At 37.9% G+C, this 8,199-nt stretch overlaps 1 long non-coding RNA gene across 1 annotated transcript; it reads left to right on the forward strand.

Annotated features, from left to right (window-relative positions):
* Positions 1–1,319: 1,319 nt before the first annotated feature.
* LOC116558833 lies at positions 1,320–7,235 on the forward strand. The gene is made up of 3 exons (XR_004272185.1): positions 1,320–2,512; positions 2,792–2,875; positions 7,025–7,235. It is a non-coding gene; the product is annotated as an uncharacterized LOC116558833 (long non-coding RNA).
* Positions 7,236–8,199: the final 964 nt, after the last annotated feature.

An 8,199-nucleotide genomic window follows, 5' to 3' on the forward strand; every position in this document is an offset into this window, starting at 1 on the left:
CCCCACTATTGTAGTCCCCAGTGTCTATTATTCCCCTCTATGTCCACGTGTACCCAGTGTTTAGCTTCCACTTATAAGTGAGAACATGTGGTATTTGATTTTCTGCTTCTGAGTTATTTCACTTAGGATAATGGCCCCAGCTCCATCCATGTTGCTGCAAAAGACATGATTTCATTATTTTTATGGCTACATAGTATTCAATGGTATATGCATACCACATTTTCTTTAACCATCTGTTGGTGGACACTTAGGTTGGTGGTTGATTGTATGTCTTTGTCTTTTTGTCATAACAATTTCTTTTTTTTTTCCACAGACAGGGTCTTGCTCTGTCACCCAGCTGGAGTGCAGTGGTGTAATCATAGCTCACCACAGCCTTGAATTCTTGGGCTCAAGCAATCCTACCACCTCAGTCTCTCGAGTAGCTGGGACTACTGGCATGTACCATCATGTCTGGTTAACATTTTAATTTTTTGTAGAGATGGAGGTTTTGCTGTATTGCTTAGGCTGGTCTCAAACTCCTGGCATCAAGTGATCCCCCTGCCTCAGCCTCCCAAAACTCTGGGATTACAAGCATGAGCCACCACACCCAGTTACAAATTTGTTTTCCTTTGGGTACCCAGTAGTGAGATTGCTGGGTCAAATGGTAGTTCTATTTTTAGTTCTTTTGAGAAATCTCCATACTAGTATCTACAGAGATTGTACTAATTTACATTCCCACCAACAGCGAATAAGCAATCCCTGTTTTCTGAATTTTCATAAATATCTGTTTTTTGACTTTTTAATAATAGTCCTTCTGACTGGTGTGAGATGGTATCTCACCATGGTTTTAATCTGCATTTCTGTGATGATTAGTGATGTTGGGAATTTTATCATGCTTTTTGGCCACTTACATGTCTTCTTTTGAGGAATGTCTATTCCTGCCCTTTGCCCCTTTTTTAATAGATTTTAATTTTTTCTGGTTCAGTTGAGTTCCTTGTAGGGTCTAGATATTAGTCCTTTGTTGGATGCATAGTTTGCAAATATGTTCTTCCATTCTGTAGGTTAGTTATTTATCTTACTATGCAGAAGCTTTTTAGCTTAATGAAATTCATTTGTTTTTGTTTTTGTTGCATTTGTTTTGGAGGACTTGCTCAAAAATTCTTTGCCTAGGCCAATGTCCACAAGAGCTTTTCCTAGGTTTTCTTCTAGGATTTTTGTTTTTCAGGTCTTAACATTTAATTCTAATTCATCTTGAGTTAATTTTGGTATATAGTGAAAGAAAGGGGTCCAGTTTCATTCCTCTACATGTCTATCCACTTTGTCTAGCACCATTTATTAAATAGTGTCCTTTCCCCATTATTTATTTTTGTTGTCTTTAAGATTAGTTGGTTGTAGGTATGTGGCTTTATTCCTGTAGACTATCTGCAATACCCTTCAGCTACACAAATAAGCAAAAAAGTACAAACCAAAAGCTGCAATATAGCCTTACTAAATTAGCTAAAACTCTTTCAACACTCATTGTTGAAGGAACAGAGAGAGAAAAAAATCATACCACAATGTCAATGGTTATGTAGGTATTGAAATTTTTTTGTTACATTCTTCTGAAATTTTCTAATGTTCCTCAATAAGCATGTATTACCTTTCTAATCAGAAAAATAAACTTTAAAAAATTGAGTGGGCTTTGGATGCCATGTGTACCTTCATCTGCATACAGTATAAAGACATACCTAACCTCTTCACTCTTCAGACATACCGAAAACCACCGCAGTCTACACGTATGCCCCAAATTACTATTTTCTTCCCAAATAAAATATTCTAATTTCAAAAATTCATCTCTACATTCTGACTCCACAGCTTTTAGTACTTAATAATGTTTTTGTTTTTAGTTGACAAAAATTATAGTATACAACAAGATGTTTTGAAAAATGTATACACTGTGGAATGGTTAGATAAAGCTAACATATGCACCCTTCGGCTCTTTAAAAACTAACGTCCAATTCATCTATCAACGACCAATCAAAATTCCGTGAGAGTAACGCCTTTGCTTAGCTTTCCAGTCCTGTTAAACGGTGAGAGAAAAAAGGGTCCCCATGACCCTGCCCAACAAGACGCCACGCAGCCAGAAAACGCCAAGTGACCCCCAGGCAGATACTTCCGGAAGAAATCGGCTCTCCGAACCTGGAAGTGAAGACAGAAAACGCACGGAATTCTGGGAAGCGTTACGGAGGCGGGATTGCGTTTGCTGGCTGTTACCACGACAACCGGAGGCGATTGACCGTTATCTGCGGTTTGGAGCCGTTAGCGCGAGAGGTGGAGATGTTCAGAGGTCATTTAGGATGAGCTAAAGGGTCGTGGGGGCTCTCTTAAGATTATCTTAACAAGAGGTTTCCGGTCGTGCCCCGCGCCCCAGCCGCTGGACGGGGGGATCTGAGTCGCACTCTCTCGTTTTTCTGAGTCAGCCTTAAGGTGAAATGAAGTGTGGCCCAGTGACTTCACTGTCGCTTTCCTAGTTTTCTGTCTTCTTTTAGGAAATGTAAGTTGAGAATTTCTAATTTACATCGGGATGTGTTCTAATGCGCTTGTTTTTAAAATTGTGGAAAATTTTAGAAAATAAATCTCACCAGTCATCCAGCTACCCAGAACAAAATTTTCATGTATTACCTATTAATTTTTTTCTCTGCATTTTTTTTATAGTTGAGATGATTTAGGGAAAACCATTTTGTGTCCTGCATATCTGTATGAATACGATATAATTTTGGTATTAATATCACAGCAACAAAGAAGGCATTGAAGACTTTGAATCTGTTTACAGTGAATTGAAAAGGCAGGATGAAGTGGACACAGCATGTGAAGACAATTCTTTCAAGAAGTTTGGCTGTCAAGGAAAATAGAGAATGTGAGTAGCCAGAGGACAATGACAGGTGAAAGAAAGAAATTGGGAGCCAGACAATACAGCCTGACAGTTTATGCCCGTATTGATGTCCCACCTCTCTCACAAAATATTGAGTATCCTTGGGGAAAAAAATATATACTGTAATAGGAGAAAATGATTGGAAGAGAAACTGAGGCAAAAGTAACTAGAAAACAAAATAAAGCCAGAGGTATGTTAATACCCCAAAACTTCATACCAAAAGGTCCATGTAATTACTAGAGGGGTGCCACAAATTGGGTTCTGAGGTTCCTCACAACTAAACCAAAGGGTAATATAAGTTTCACATGATCCATATGAGGGAGGGGGACCAATGGCATATTATGGAATCCTGTTAGACATTAGCCGTATGAAATTGATTGGGTAATGTAAGTTCTTTAGACCTCATTTCTCCATTCCTTAAAGAGTGGAGAGAGGAAGGAAACTTAGAAGAGATGATCTTTTCATATCTCTTCCACTACTAGTAGTCTATGATCATATAGGCCGGAGACAGCAAACTCAAATGCCTTAAATCAGGGACTAAGAAAGTTTCTTAAGTGAGGAAATGGACTCAATGTGATAAAAGCAAGGAGTAATAGAGTTTATAATGGTGGAGTTGATTGAGCTGTCCCCTCTAAAACTCCAGACAATTCTTGTAAGGATAAGGACCCAGTGTTGCCAGATGTTCTGAGTTTTCGGGAGAAACAGGAAAATCATATTTTTGATAATATTATACAAAACAAATAAAACACCTCTACTGGCTAGATACAATTCATGGGTCACTAATTTTCAACCTCTGCTATAGGTGAAAGGACCTCAACAAGAGGGATAATTGTTTGAATTAAAGAATTAAATATGAAGAAAAAAGAAGAAATTAAAAAGAATACCAAGATTTCCCCTTGGCAATAAGGAGGAGATAGTAACATTGATACTAAAACTAGCAGAAGGTTTAGGGAGAGAAGGTGCTTGACTGTGAGTTTCTTCAACATGGGGCAAACTTGTGTCCATAGCACATGAATCCAATTCAGCTGTTGGGTTTGAGAAATCTGTGGGATTTATCCGGGGAAAGGGTACAGGAATGTAGGTCAGGAGTTTGGGGAGAGAAGATGAAAAAGGAGTTAAAGATTTAAGATTCATTCTTTCAATAAAGTTTTATTGATTATATATCACAATATGTATTTTCACAAGACTCTAAACTGTCTGAGGGCAGAAACCCCATTTTTTTTAAACAATTACCCAGCTCCTAGCACAACACATAGTCAGTGCTTACGTATGTTGAATAAAGAAATGAAAAAATACAAAACACTGTGTTTTACAGTATGCAAGATGCAGAGTTGAACTAGAAAATCTTTTTTTTTCCATTTATTTTATTGCATTTTAGGTTTTGGGGTACATGTGAAGAACATGCAAAATTGTTGCATAGGTACACACATGGCAGTGTGATTTGCTGCCTTCCTCCCCATCACCTATATCTGGCATTTCTCCCCATGCTATCTCTCCCCAACTCCCCAGCCCCCACCGTCCCTCCCCTGTTTCCCCTCAACAGACCCCAGTATGTAGTGCTCCCCTCCCTGTGTCCATGTGTTCTCATTGTTCAACACCCGCCTATGAGTGAGAACATGCGGTATTTGATCTTCTGCTCTTCTGTCAGTTTGCTGAGAATGATGGTTTCCAGGTTCATCCATGTCCCTACAAAGGACACAAACTCATCGTTTTTGATGGCTGCATAATATTCCATGGTGTATATGTGCCACATTTTCCCTGTCTAGTCTATCATCGATGGGCATTTGGGTTGGTTTCAGGTCTTTGCTATTGTAAACAATGCTGCAGTGAACATTCGTGTGCACATGTCCTTATAGTAGAACGATTTATAATCCTTTGGATATATACCCAGTAATGGGATTGCTGGGTCAAATGGAATTTCTATTTCTAGGTCCTTGAGGAATCGCCACACTGTCTTCCACAATGGTTGAACTAATTTACACTCCCACCAATAGTGTAAAAGTGTTCCTATTTCTCCACATCCTCTCTAGCATCTGTTGTCTCCAGATTTTTTAATGATCACCATTCTAACTGGCGTGAGATGGTTATCTCAATGTAGTTTTGATTTGCATTTCTCTGATGACCAGTGATGATGAGCATTTTTTCATATGTTTCTTGGCCTCATGTATGTCTTCTTTTGTAAAGTATCTGTTCATCTGGCATCTACTTGAGGGTGGAGGGTGGGAGAATGGAGAGGAGCAGAAAAAGGCTTAATACATGGGTGATGAAATAATCTTTACAGCAAACCTTCACATGTACCCCAAACCTAAATAAAAGTTTAAAAAGAAAATCTTCCTAAAGAAGTTTATAGGGCAAGGGCCCCATATCCTAAAGGACGGAAGAGAGAGAGAGAGTGAGAAAGAAAGAAAAAAAAAGAGAAAAAGGGAGGGAGGGAAGGAAGGAAGGGAGGGAGAGAAGGAGCTTATAAGCCAGAAAGTAAGACACATAAGTAACTAATGCAAGTTAAAAAACTACCATGGGATTCAGAAGGGGAAGATCTTTTTAAAAGAAGTTAAGAAGTTAAGCTGTGTCTTTCTTGATAATGAACAGTTAGGATTCAATCACATAGGTGTTAGGAGAAGAACTGATCAGAAGCAGTTAAATAGATGTAGGCCGGGTGTGGTGGCTCACACCTTAAGTAAGCCCTTTGGGAGACTGAGGTGGGTGGATCACTTGAGGTCAGAAGTTTGAGACCAGCCTGGCCAACATGACAAAACCCTGTCTCTACTAAAAATACTAAAATTAGCCGGTGTGGTGGTACACGCCTGTAATCCCAGCTACATGGGAGGCTGTGGCAAGAGAATCGCTTGAACATGGGAGGCAGCCACCACCCTCCAGTCTGGGTGGCAGATGAGACTCCGTCTCAAAAAACAAAAAAAAAATGTATACCCTTTTGAAAGTCAGTATTTGAAAGTGCCAAAAAAAAGTGAATAGTGAAACAATTTGAAGCCAGAACCTTGAGAATCACCCATGTATAAAGAAGATGAGGAAGAAAAACCAACAAAGTAAACAAAGTCATCAGAAAGCTAAGAGAAACATCTGGAGACTGTGTTTCATAACAACTAAGATTCCAGGTTTCAAAAAGAAAAGGTCAGCCAGTGTTGTCAAATACTACAGAGACAGCAAGCCATCAAGGGGAATCCAAGGCCATTGGATTTGATGGTTAAGGAAATCATTGATGACTTTAAACAACTTGCTGATGAATATAAGAAGAGGAGCTTGAAAAAGCAGTAGCATTGAGAGGCTTCTTGATTTGTTTAGGGAGGTAGGGAATGGGGTTCCATAGGCACAGGGGAAGAAAATAGAAGGTGAGATTAAGCTGCAAAACAGGATAAATTTATGAAGCAAGATTTTGGAGCAGTAATGAGATCAAGAAATGTGGGAAGAGTAACATCAAAAATCTGCATTATAATTCTAACAAATTATGTTTTCCTGACCAATGGCCTGGTTTCTTTTCACCTTTATGGCCCTAAAATAACTTCATAATCTAAAAAATAGAACTTTAACTTACTAATATTTGCTAATGTTGCTTTTAAATCCTTTTTTTTATAAACAGATATTATTGGTGGGGCATGGTGGCTCACACCTGTAATCCCAGCACTTTGGGAAGTCATGGTGAGCAGATCACCTTAGGTCAGGAGTTGAAAACCAGCCTGGCCAACATGGTGAAAACTGGTCTCTATTAAAAATACAAAAATTAGCTGAGTGAGGCGACAGGTGCCTGTAATCCTTCCTACTCAGGAGGCTGAGGCAGGAGAATCACTTGAACCCAGGATGTGGAGATTGCAGTGAGCCGAGATCGCACCTCTGCATTCCAGCCTGGGCAACAGAGCAAGACTCCATCTAATAAATAAATAAATAGGTATTATGGTGTATACACCTGATTTTTTGATTGCTCCACATTCCTCTCAGGAAACCACCACTCACCAGCCTTAGCCTATGTGGTTGAAGTGCGGCTGATTCCCAGCTCCCCACCCTGCCGCCATTTTTACACTTGATGTAGACCTGACCAATGAGAACCATAATTGGTACTTTTGCTGACACTATTTAAAAACAAAAAACAACCTCTCTCCCGCTGATGTTGTGATATTGCAGGTGCTAAAGACCATATAGACAGAGCAGACAGGTCACCCTTGCTACCATATGGAGGTTTGTCTAATATTGAAGCTGAAGAAGCTAAGCTGGAAGACAGAGAGACCAAGTCCTGATGACATTGTTTGAACCAAAGATACAGACATGTCTGAAAACTAGTTTTACCACTGGACTTATCAGTTAAATGAGCCAATAAACTCTCTTTTATACTTAACCTTGGGTTTTACCTGATTTTTGTCATTTACAGCTCAAAATATTCTAATACAGAGATATGTATCATTAAATCAACATTATTTCTTTTTTTCTCTGTCTTATTTTAAATGTAACTCGATAATGTATTCTAAAAGTATTCTACAGTCTCTCTAAGTTAATCCACAAATGTAGTAAAATTCCAATATTAATCCCAAAAGTATTTTAAGAGCTTGTTTTTGTTGTTTGCTTGTTTGGGACTAAACAGAATTACTCCAAAATTCATTGAGAGAAAAAAAAAAAAAAAACATGAAAAAAACAAGAAAATCAAATTCATAAAGGGTAAATGCACTGTCATATAATAAAGCATGAAACAAGAAAAATAAACACAGGGTGATAATGGAGTAGGAATAAACAGTCATGGAACAGAATTCAAAGCCTGAATATATCTAAGAGCACTTGCCAAATTTAATATGTGGTAAATTAAGAAAAGATTAATCCAGTAAAGTATATAAAAACATTGAGCCAGATTTAGAGGAGAAAGATAATTAGATCCTTACCTTATTCCCAGAATAAATTTCAAATGGATTTGTGACTTAAATGTAAAAATTGAAGCCCGATTCTCAGTATATATTGATTGGCATATAATTGGCACAATCTTTAGAAATATCAATTAAATGTTAAATATTAATAATGTACAACACAGACTTTCAATTCCAGAAATATATCCTACAGAAACAAAATATTTGTATAAATATAGGTAATGCAGTATTGGAATATCAAAAGTAGTAGTACACATATGAAATAGGATATGGATATAGGATATCATACATTCACAGAGGAGCAATATCACAACAGGGAGGTGAAAATTGATTCTTAAGAGAAACATTTTTTTTTCTAAAGCATAGATACACATAAAGCATATAAATGGATATACAGTATATATGTGTTATTGAAACTTCATGGGAGAGTAATAAGAAAAAAACTGT

The sequence above is a fragment of the Sapajus apella genome, unplaced genomic scaffold, assembly GCF_009761245.1.
Source record: "Sapajus apella isolate SASKATOON/1434 unplaced genomic scaffold, GSC_monkey_1.0 scaffold2, whole genome shotgun sequence".
NCBI classification, from domain to species: Eukaryota; Metazoa; Chordata; class Mammalia; order Primates; family Cebidae; genus Sapajus; species Sapajus apella.